At 48.8% G+C, this 11,472-nt stretch overlaps 1 non-coding gene across 1 annotated transcript; it reads left to right on the top strand.

The window, feature by feature from the left end:
- Positions 1-1,867: 1,867 nt before the first annotated feature.
- Positions 1,868-1,939, top strand: TRNAE-CUC (transfer RNA glutamic acid (anticodon CUC)). The gene has a single exon. It is a non-coding gene; the product is annotated as a tRNA-Glu (tRNA).
- The last annotated feature ends 9,533 nt before the right edge of the window (positions 1,940-11,472 follow it).

The following is an 11,472-nucleotide window of genomic DNA, read 5'->3' as shown; positions in this document are numbered from 1 at the left end:
TTGTGATCATCAGGAGCCTACGGGAAAGAAACCAGGCGTCTCAGGCTCCAGACCGGCCGGTAAGGAAGGGTCAGGATTAGTGAATACTGTATAGAATCTGAATTCCTATTTTTAATAGTTTCTTAAAGTGCAGCTAAACGTTTGACAAACTTCTGACATGTCATAGAGACATGTCAGAAGTTTGTATTGGTGGGGGTCCGAGCACTGAGACCCCCACCAATCACTAGAACAAAGCAGCTGAAGGTCTCGTGTGAGCGCTCAGCCGCTTCTTGTCTGTTCGGTTTTTCCGGGTCGAGTACCGGGTCATAGACTTTCAATTGAGTCCGTACACGATACATTTATTTCCGTAAAAAGTCGAACAGACACGAAGCGGCTGAGCGATCACACGAGCTCTTCTGCTGCTTCGTTCTAGCGATTGGTGGGGGTCTCAGTACTCGGTCGCCCACCAGTCACTATGACATGTCAGAAGTTTGTCAAACGTTTAGCTACACTTTATCGTATGGAGTTCGCGGTGGGGGGTGGGATGGAATGTATTCTTAAGTAGAGATGAATGTGTCAGATCAGTCATACAGCTCCGTATCATGGAATATTCCTTCCTAGTAACTTCTTAGTAGCTGATTGTCTTCTATTCACCTGAATAGTTGCAGTACTGCAGCATGGCCACTATACTGTTACCGGAGCCTTCTGCTTCCAGCACCGACCCCTGTATAGCTTCTAGTGCCCAGAGGCAGCCGAAACAGCTGATCGGTGTGGGGTCCAGGTGTCGGACCCCCACTGATCATATACTGATGACCTATCCTGTGGATACGTCGTCAGTATAAAAAACAGCCCCCAACCTGGACAATTCTTTTAATAATATAATAAAAGTCTAATCAGTTCCATGCAAAAATGTCAATTCCATTGTAACGGAGCCTTTAGGCCTTGTTCCACACTGTGCAGGTTTTTGGTGCTGTTTTTGAAGCCACAAGCAGAAGAGGATAAAAAAAAAATCTTTCCTTTAACTTCCTCTCTCTTTACGATTCCCTTCTGGTTGTGGCTCCAAAAACTGCATAGAAAAACTGCACCAAAACGGCACTGTGTGAATAAGGTCTTACTCTAAAGTAATTTTAGGAGAAAATATTTCCTTTGCATGAAAGAAACAATTTGTTCTTTGATTTGATTCAGCTGTGAAATCCATTTCCTCTGTTGATTTTGCTGACTACCTGCGATGGAACAATCCACGGCGCTGCTCCTGCTGCTCGTCAGGGGGGCGACCGCTCTGTATTATGAAGGTAAAGTGCGGCTTTTTTTTAACCTCTCCAGGATTCTGTTATTTTTATGATGTTGAATGTGTTTCAGTTTTCACACTTCGTTCCAGTGCGTTCATTTTGATTTTCCATTCTGGGACGTCACTCTGGAAACAAGTTGAGTCCAGTGTAAACTGCCCTGTCTCATAATGAGGGGGGTCTCTCCAATAAGTGAGGGGAAGGAACTGCTGGGAGCCCCACAATCATTATGGACCAGGGGGTGCTGATGATCATTTTGCTGCCTGCAATGTTCCAGTGTTGACAACTACAATGGCCGCTTCTCTGGGCTTTCGCTAATAGGCCTTGTTCACACAGTGCAAATTTGCTGCAGATTTTGCATGTATTTTTTTTTCCAGCCAAAACCAGAATTTGGCCCAGAGCCTTCCTTTATGTATTTGTTCTGTTTAGGTTCTGTTCCTGGTCTTGGATTAAAATAAATAAATAAATGAAAAAAATTGCAAAATCTGCACTGTGGGAACAAGGCCAGAACATTGTGTGTCCCTCTGGTAGCAATACGTCTTGTGTCAAACTTTACAGTGCTGTTCCTTTATAAGCACTGATTCTAGCTGATTGCTCAGCGTTCCCTGGTAGTCTAGTGGTTAGGATTCGGCGCTCTCACCGCCGCGGCCCGGGTTCGATTCCCGGTCAGGGAAGAGTGTTTTTTTTTATTTATTTGTATATATAGTGTTAACTGCTACAAAGCATATACTATTTTATGACCATTGCCTTGTTATAAGGTGACATCAGAACCCAACCTCAATGAATGTTTCCGTCTTTTACTTATTAGGCCTCGTTCACACCTGTGTCGGGGTTCAGTTTATGGGTTTCCGTCAGACCTTTTCCGTCGGGATCCCATGAACTGAAACCATAGCTTCCGTTTGCATTACCATTGATTCGTCGACTGCGCTATTGAGTCCGACTAAAAACCCTGAAACCTTATGGAACGGAGACAAACAGAAACCATTTGCAACGGAAGCATTACCATTAAAATCAATGGTAATGCGACGGAAAGCTATGGTTTCCGTTTGGTTTCCATTCATGGGTTCCCCTGATGGAAAGGTCTGACGGAGCTCATGAACGGAGCCCCGATGCCGATGTGAATTCAGCCTTAGAAGTGATCCAAATGAATGGGAGGGGGTGTGGCTTTAAGAATCCGTTTAGGTCACAAGATATTCCAGATATTCGGTGGCCGTCCTGAGGCCCGGCAGGTGAAGGGTTACAGCGTTGTGTGCGCCTCCTGCTCGGGATCGTTCGGTTATGTGTCATTCAGTCCTGAGGCCTCTTATTCATGACTAGTAGATTCTTGTCAGTCCCGTGAGTCCCTGACCCCAGAGCGGCTGCGATAATGCGTACGTTGTGAGTAATTCGCAGCGTGGAAACCTTTCATGCGATAGTCAAATAATCCAAATCACGATGGGAAAAATCTGTCGCGGTCCTGAACTCCTGATTGGAATAAATACAATCGATGGTCTACACATTAAAAACCGCCTGTATTGTGATATCTCCACGCCTGTCACCTCCATGTAGTTTGTATCGCAATATCGAATAGTTGCTACATGTAAATACTCCTTCACGATTGGACGGTAAAGTGGAGCATACAATCGTGCCGCAGAATTCTAGGCGTTATCGCAGCTCGTACAGCCGCTCAGGACATTTGTTGCTAATATTAAAACCATAGAAGAAAACTGTTTTTGTTTTGTTTTTGCTACCCTGGAGGACTTCGCTCTTTCTACTATATAACTCTCAGTCTGTTACCTCCCATAAGATCAGCACAAACCTCTCCTGAAATACTCTGTGCTGCTGGGGAACTGCGCTCTTTCTACTATATAACTCTCAGTCTGTTACCTCCCATAAGATCAGCACAAACCTCTCCTGAAATACTCTGTGCTGCTGGGGAACTGCGCTCTTTCTACTATATAACTCTCAGTCTGTTACCTCCCACAAGATCAGCACAAACCTCTCCTGAAATACTCTGTACTGCTGGAGGACTTAGATATTTCTACTATATAAGGCCTTATTTACACGAGCGTAGTTCACGTCCGTGATACGCGCGTGAAAATCACGCACGTCGCACGGACCTATGTACCTCAATGGGGCCGTTCAGACAGTTCGTGATTTTCACGTAGCGTGTGTCCGCTGTGTGAAACTCACAGCATGTCCTATACTTGAGTGGTTTTCGCGCATCACGCACCCATTGAAGTCAATGAAAATCATGCGCGGCACACGGACGCACTTCCGTGTTTTCCGCGTGATTCTCCCAACAGTTGTTCAAGAAATGAAGGCAAAAATAAAAGCACTTCCTTCATTTCTGTTTCTAAACATAAAAACCGTGTGTCATAAGGATGGCATATGCGTGAAAATCACGCAGCCACGCACAAAAAACACTTATGACACACGGAACTGCAACGCGCGAAAAACGTGTGAATTTCGCCTAAAACTCTCAGTCTGTTACCTCCCACAAGATCAGCACAAACCTCTCCTGAAATACTCTGTGCTGCTGGAGGATGTAAAGGATCTGCCAGGCACTGCGGGGTTAACTCCCAGAACTAATCAGTCAGCACCTGAGAATACATCCCTGAGACTGACTCCTGCTTCCACCATTCAGGCTGGCAGGCTTAGGAGTGGGAGAGCCTATCGTAACCTGGCCAGACTCAGCTAGCTCCCGCCCTCGGTCTATTTAAGCCTGCACTTCCTGTCCCTCGGTGCTTGTTATTGCTTTGGTTTCCTTCCTTGTGGTTCCTGGCCCAGCTACAGCTCCTGCTATTTTTGATCCTGCTCCATACCGACCCTGGCTTACCGACTACTCTTCTGCTTTTCGTTTTGTACCTCGCACACTCCTGGCTTGACTCGGCTCGTTCACCACTCTGGTTGCTCACGGTGTTGCCGTGGGCAACGGCCCCTTTTCCTTGCTTGTGTTCCTTGTATGTTTGTCGTGCACTTATTGAGCGCAGGGACCGCCGCCCAGTTGTACCCCGTCGCCTAGGGCGGGTCGTTGCAAGTAGGCAGGGACAGAGTGGCGGGTAGATTAGGGCTCACTTGTCCGTCTCCCTACCCCCTGCCGTTACATAATAACAAGCCCATACCTAGTCTACCCCTGGTCCCTGACACCACTATGGATCCCCGTGAGACCCTGGCTCAGCAAATGCAGGGTCTCTCCCTACAGGTCCAGGCCCTGGCTCAGAGGGTCAACCAGCCTGATGCTACCCTGGTAGTTCCCCGCACCGCACCTCTTGAACCCCACCTCAAGTTGCCCGACTGGTTCTCAGGGGACCGGAGGACTTTTCTCTCCTTTCGGGAGAGTTGTAGGCTTTACTTTCGTTTAAAGCCTCATTCCTCAGGTTCTGAGAGCAAGCGGGTGGGTATAATTATGTCCCGGCTCCAGGAAGGGCCCCAAGAGTGGGCCTTCTCCTTGGCTCCTGACGCCCCTGAACTTTCCTCCGTTGATTGTTTCTTTTCTGCTCTCGGACTTATTTATGACGAGACTGACAGGACTGCCTTTGCCGAGAGTCAGCTGGTGACCTTAAGTCAGGGTAAGAGACCTGTTGAGGAGTATTGCTCTGACTTTCGGAAGTGGTGCGTAGCTTCTCGGTGGAATGACCCTGCCTTAAGGTGCCAGTTTAGGTTGGGTCTGTCGAATGCCCTGAAAGACCTGCTAGTTAGCTATCCCTCTTGTGACTCCCTAGACCAGGTTATGGCTTTAGCGATACGACTTGACCGACGGCTCAGGGAACGACAACGTGAACGTTTATGTGTTTTCTCCTCCGACTCCCCCATGATGCCTCCCGAAGCTCCGTTGCTTCGTTCCTCCCCGAAAGATTCAGAGATACCTATGCAACTCGGGGCCTCCGTGTCCCCCCAACAACGTAGAGAATTCCGCAGGAAGAATGGTCTCTGCTTCTACTGTGGGGACGACAAGCATCAAGTGAACAACTGTCCTAAGCGTAAGGTTGCAGCCAGAGAACTTCCGCGTCTAAGTGATCATCGGGGAGGTCACTTGGGCGCACAGGTATTTCCCGTAAATATGAAACGTACTAAGATCTTGCTTCCCTTTCAGGTCTCTTTTGGTGGTAGGTCTGCTACCGGCAGTGCTTTTGTGGATTCAGGGTCCTCTACTAATATCATGTCTGTGGAATTTGCTATGTCCCTTGCTATGCCTCTTATTGATTTGCCTAAACCTGTCCCGGTAGTGGGTATCGACGCCACTCCTCTTGCTAATGGTTATTTTACACAGCATACCCCTGTTTTTGAACTCCTTGTTGGCTCCATGCATTTGGAGCAATGCTCTGTACTGTTGATGCAGGGATTATCGTACGATTTGGTGCTAGGTCTTCCCTGGTTGCAGTTGCATAATCCTACGTTTGACTGGAATACTGGGGAGCTAACCAAATGGGGTAATGAATGTTGTACGTCATGTTTTTCTGTTAATTCTATTTCTCCCCCTAAGGAGGCGAATACGCTACCCGAGTTTGTTCAGGACTTCGCTGATGTTTTCTCTAGGGAGGCCTCCGAAGTGTTACCTCCTCATAGAGAATACGATTGCGCTATCGAATTGGTACCAGGAGCTAAGCTTCCTAAGGGTAGGATATTTAATCTTTCTTGTCCCGAACGTGAAGCTATGAGAGTGTATATCCAGGAATCCCTGGCCAAGGGTTACATTCGTCCCTCTTCTTCTCCGGTAGGTGCTGGCTTCTTCTTCGTGGGGAAGAAGGATGGTGGTCTTAGGCCATGCATTGACTACCGTAGCCTGAATAAGGTCACGGTAAGGAACCAGTATCCCCTTCCTTTGATTCCTGATCTCTTTAATCAGGTTCAGGGGGCCCAATGGTTTTCTAAATTGGATCTACGGGGGGCGTATAACCTTATTCGCATCAAAGAGGGGGATGAGTGGAAGACTGCGTTTAACACGCCCGAAGGCCATTTCGAATACCTCGTCATGCCCTTTGGGTTGTGTAATGCCCCTGCGGTCTTCCAGAATTTCATAAATGAGATTTTGAGAAATTACCTGGGGATTTTTCTGGTAGTGTACCTTGATGACATACTGGTGTTTTCCAAGGACTGGTCCTCCCACGTGGAGCATGTCAGGAAGGTGCTCCAGGTCCTTCGGGAAAATAAACTGTTTGCCAAAACCGAAAAATGTGTTTGGGGTACAGGAGATTCCATTTTTGGGTCAAATCCTCACTCCTCATGAATTCCGCATGGACCCCACCAAGGTTCAGGCTGTGGCGGAATGGGTCCAACCTGCCTCCCTGAAGGCGTTACAGTGTTTTTTGGGATTTGCTAATTATTACAGGAGATTTATTGCTAACTTCTCGGTCATCGCTAAGCCCCTTACGGACCTCACTCGCAAAGGTGCTGATCTCCTCCACTGGCCTCCTGAGGCTGTCCAGGCTTTTGAGGTCCTTAAGAAGTGCTTTGTCTCGGCCCCGGTGCTGGTTCAGCCCAACCAAATGGAGCCATTTATCGTGGAAGTTGACGCATCTGAGGTGGGAGTGGGGGCTGTCTTGTCCCAGGGTACCAGGTCCCTCACCCATCTCCGCCCCTGTGCCTACTTCTCCAGGAAGTTTTCGCCAACTGAAAGTAACTATGATATTGGCAACCGCGAACTCTTAGCCATTAAATGGGCATTTGAAGAGTGGCGCCACTTCCTGGAGGGGGCTAGGCACCAGGTAACGGTCCTTACCGACCACAAGAATCTGGTGTTCCTAGAATCTGCCCGGAGGCTAAACCCGAGACAAGCTCGATGGGCGTTATTTTTTACCAGATTCAATTTTTTGGTTACCTATAGGGCTGGGTCTAAAAATATTAAGGCTGATGCACTGTCGCGTAGCTTCATGGCCAGCCCTCCTTCGGAGGAAGATCCTGCTTGTATTTTGCCTCCAGGTATAATCATTTCCTCGATCGATTCTGATTTAGTCTCTGAAATTGCTGCTGATCAAGGTGCAGCTCCCGGGAACCTTCCTGAGAACAAGCTGTTTGTTCCCCTGCAATTCCGGCTAAGGGTACTTAGGGAAAATCATGACTCCGCACTATCTGGCCATCCAGGCATCCTGGGTACCAAACACCTCATTACCAGAAATTATTGGTGGCCTGGGTTGCCTAAAGACGTTAAGGCCTACGTCGCCGCTTGTGAGGTTTGTGCTAGGTCCAAGACTCCCAGGTCCCGACCAGCGGGCTTACTGCGTTCGTTGCCCATTCCCCAGAGACCTTGGACACATATCTCCATGGATTTTATCACCGATTTGCCTCCATCCCAAGGCAAGTCGGTGGTGTGGGTGGTGGTGGACCGCTTCAGTAAGATGTGCCACTTTGTGCCCCTCAAGAAACTACCCAACGCCAAAACGTTGGCTACCTTGTTTGTCAAACACATCCTGCGTCTCCATGGGGTCCCTGTCAATATTGTTTCGGACAGAGGGGTACAATTTGTTTCATTGTTTTGGAGAGCCTTCTGTATGAAGTTGGGGATTGATCTGTCCTTCTCCTCTGCCTTCCATCCTGAAACCAATGGCCAAACGGAGAGGACTAATCAGTCCCTAGAACAATACTTAAGGTGTTTTGTCTCTGACTGTCAATTTGATTGGGTCTCTTTCATTCCCCTCGCCGAATTTTCCCTTAATAACCGGGTCAGTAACTCGTCTGGGGTCTCTCCTTTTTTTTGTAATTTTGGGTTTAATCCACGGTTCTCCTCCGTTTCACCTGGTAGTTCCAACAATCCTGAGGTAGAGGTCGTTCATCGGGAACTGTGCACAGTCTGGGCCCAGGTTCAGAAAAACCTAGAGGTGTCCCAGAGCGTACAAAAAACTCAGGCTGATAAAAAACGTTCTGCTAACCCCCTGTTTATGGTCGGGGATCTGGTGTGGTTGTCGTCTAGGAACTTGCGTCTCAAGGTTCCGTCCAAGAAGTTTGCTCCCCGGTTTATTGGGCCGTATAAGGTCATTGAGGTCCTCAATCCTGTCTCCTTCCGGCTGGAGTTACCCCCGTCTTTTCGGATACACGACGTGTTTCATGCCTCCCTCCTCAAACGCTGCTCCCCGTCCTTGGCTCCCTCGAGGAGACCTCCTGTTCCCATCCTCACCCCGGAGGGGGTGGAATTCGAGGTGGCCAGGATTGTGGACAGCAAGATGGTCCAAGGCTCCCTCCAGTACCTGGTCCATTGGAGAGGATACGGGCCCGAGGAGAGGACTTGGGTACCCGCCCGGGATGTTCACGCTGGGGTATTGGTCAGGAGGTTCCACCTGCGTTTCCCCAGTAAGCCAGGTCCACTTAGAAAGGGTCCGGTGGCCCCTCATAAAAGGGGGGGTACTGTAAAGGATCTGCCAGGCACTGCGGGGTTAACTCCCAGAACTAATCAGTCAGCACCTGAGAATACATCCCTGAGACTGACTCCTGCTTCCACCATTCAGGCTGGCAGGCTTAGGAGTGGGAGAGCCTATCGTAACCTGGCCAGACTCAGCTAGCTCCCGCCCTCGGTCTATTTAAGCCTGCACTTCCTGTCCCTCGGTGCTTGTTATTGCTTTGGTTTCCTTCCTTGTGGTTCCTGGCCCAGCTACAGCTCCTGCTATTTTTGATCCTGCTCCATACCGACCCTGGCTTACCGACTACTCTTCTGCTTTTCGTTTTGTACCTCGCACACTCCTGGCTTGACTCGGCTCGTTCACCACTCTGGTTGCTCACGGTGTTGCCGTGGGCAACGGCCCCTTTTCCTTGCTTGTGTTCCTTGTATGTTTGTCGTGCACTTATTGAGCGCAGGGACCGCCGCCCAGTTGTACCCCGTCGCCTAGGGCGGGTCGTTGCAAGTAGGCAGGGACAGAGTGGCGGGTAGATTAGGGCTCACTTGTCCGTCTCCCTACCCCCTGCCGTTACAGAGGACTTAGCTCCTTCTACTATCTAACTCTCAGTCTGTTACCTCCCACAAGATCAGCACAAACCTCTCCTGAAATACTCTGTGCTGCTGGAGGACTTAGCTCCTTCTACTATATATAACTCTCAGTCTGTTACCTCCCACAAGATCAGCACAAACCTCTCCTGAAATACTCTGTGCTGCTGGAGAACTTAGCTCCTTCTACTATCTAACTCTCAGTCTGTTACCTCCCACAAGATCAGCACAAACCTCTCCTGAAATACTCTGTGCTGCTGGAGGACTTAGCTCCTTCTACTATATATAACTCTCAGTCTGTTACCTCCCACAAGATCAGCACAAACTTCTCCTGAAATACTCTGTGCTGCTGGAGAACTTAGCTCCTTCTACTATCTAACTCTCAGTCTGTTACCTCCCACAAGATCAGCACAAACCTCTCCTGAAATACTCTGTGCTGCTGGAGGACTTAGCTCCTTCTACTATATATAACTCTCAGTCTGTTACCTCCCACAAGATCAGCACAAACCTCTCCTGAAATACTCTGTACTGCTGCTCGCACTCTGTCGTGGGAATTAACCAACATTTCAAAAAGTAACAGACTCAAAAGTCGCAAAAATTGCGACATTTGGGCCATTTCCGCCTCTCACTCAGCCTGAGACATTCACTATGATTTACGCCAGAAACTAGTGTAAGCGGAAATCTACGCCAGCTCCTGACCGGTGTAGATTTAATTTAGTGGCGCACGGACAACCAAAGAAGCTACAGGTTTAGTAAGAGGAATGCGCCTCTTAGTAAATTTGTCCCATCTTGGGCCCTCCTACACGGCCCAATGATCGGGAACACGCTCGATCCCCGGCTGATCTGCTCGTTTATGCAGCACTAAATATTATCGCTGTCGGGCGCACATCCCCCTGTAGTGACGATCGCTCGTCCCCGTACATCACTGATCATAGCGCCTTGTGAAAGGATCAGAGGAGCGCCGATCGCTGAGCTGTCTGGTTGATCGGCACTTGTTTTCACGACCCACGTCGGGCGGGGTATTAGGACCCTGACTCCAGCTAGTTTCCTATCACGACTGGTGTATAATAAAGTGGTGAGAATTCTTATCTGGTTTACGAGAGACGCTATATTATCATCCACATCCGGGGGTCGCTCTAGAGCTCGTTCTTCTTTCGTTTCGGCATGAAATCTCCGTGTGCAATTGTCCTTTAGTTTTGTGAAATCCGTGGCTGTGTGGGGGATGACGTGCCGTGTAAAATGATTTAATTCCAGCTGTAATGTTTTCCAAATGTCCTGGGGTTTTGCAGAAGAGACAGACGGAAACCACAGAATGGATGTTCTGACCGCCGGTTACGTGCTCTGTAATCTGATTTTCACTGGAAATCCTTGACCCGGATCCTGTGCACTACGAATACGACGCGGCTTACCGGCTCCGAGCGCGCCGCACGGCCATCTGGTGAAGTTATATATATCTGCTGCTCACGGCTAATACCTAAATCTTTAGATGATGATATAAATCGTCAACCTTAAAGTGACGTTCCGCTAGGAAGCCATTAATTGATTCAATTCTAGAATTTCATATTTGCCAATTACTGAATATAACATCGAAATCAATCCCTCGATGCCGAGTTCAAAATGCACCGCAGGTCCATTTCTGAGCCGTTATTTCCGCTCATTATTTACACAGCGTGTGGATGAGATTTGTTCAAATGTGTTATGCGGCGGAATTTCCGCAGTATTTACGCTACGTGTGAACTTACCCGTACAGGCTGGAGCATTCCGCTAATACCTCCTCACCCCTCTCCATTCTCTGAAGAATTTCCGGCCTCTGCCGTACTGGAGCTTTCTGTAGATCACAGGCACAATTCATGGCAGCCTGTATGTAATAAGCAATGCTACCATGGAGGGTGTGGATGCCGTTATTCATATTACAACATCAGAGGCGTAACCTCAAGTTCCTGAGACCCAGTGCAAAATCTGTAACAGACCCTCACCCACCATGTGCCATTTATCATACTGGTGCTTTGGGCTTCTTCAGACATCCGAGCCCGGGAATGACTGTGAATATAGCCAAGGCCGTTTCTGCCATGAGGCGAGATGAGCATCTCGCCTCAGGCGGCAAATTGCAGCGTATCAGAGTGGGTAGCACAGTGGCGAACAGATGCCCCCTTCTAAGTGCAGCAAAGGCACGGGTCTTTCAGCTGCTCTGTCCCATTTACTCAAGGCCCCCCCGCTTCCCTGATGCGTTCCCTGCCGCTGACTGAAAATAAAGATGATCTGGCAGCTCCAGTGAGTGACCCCAGTAGCAGCTGACATCGCCGGCCCGGACAT

This window comes from Rhinoderma darwinii, chromosome 8 (genome assembly GCF_050947455.1).
Source record: "Rhinoderma darwinii isolate aRhiDar2 chromosome 8, aRhiDar2.hap1, whole genome shotgun sequence".
Classification (NCBI taxonomy): Eukaryota; Metazoa; Chordata; class Amphibia; order Anura; family Rhinodermatidae; genus Rhinoderma; species Rhinoderma darwinii.
Note: the sequence above shows the minus strand (reverse complement) of the source record. Positions and strands in the feature narration are given on the sequence as shown.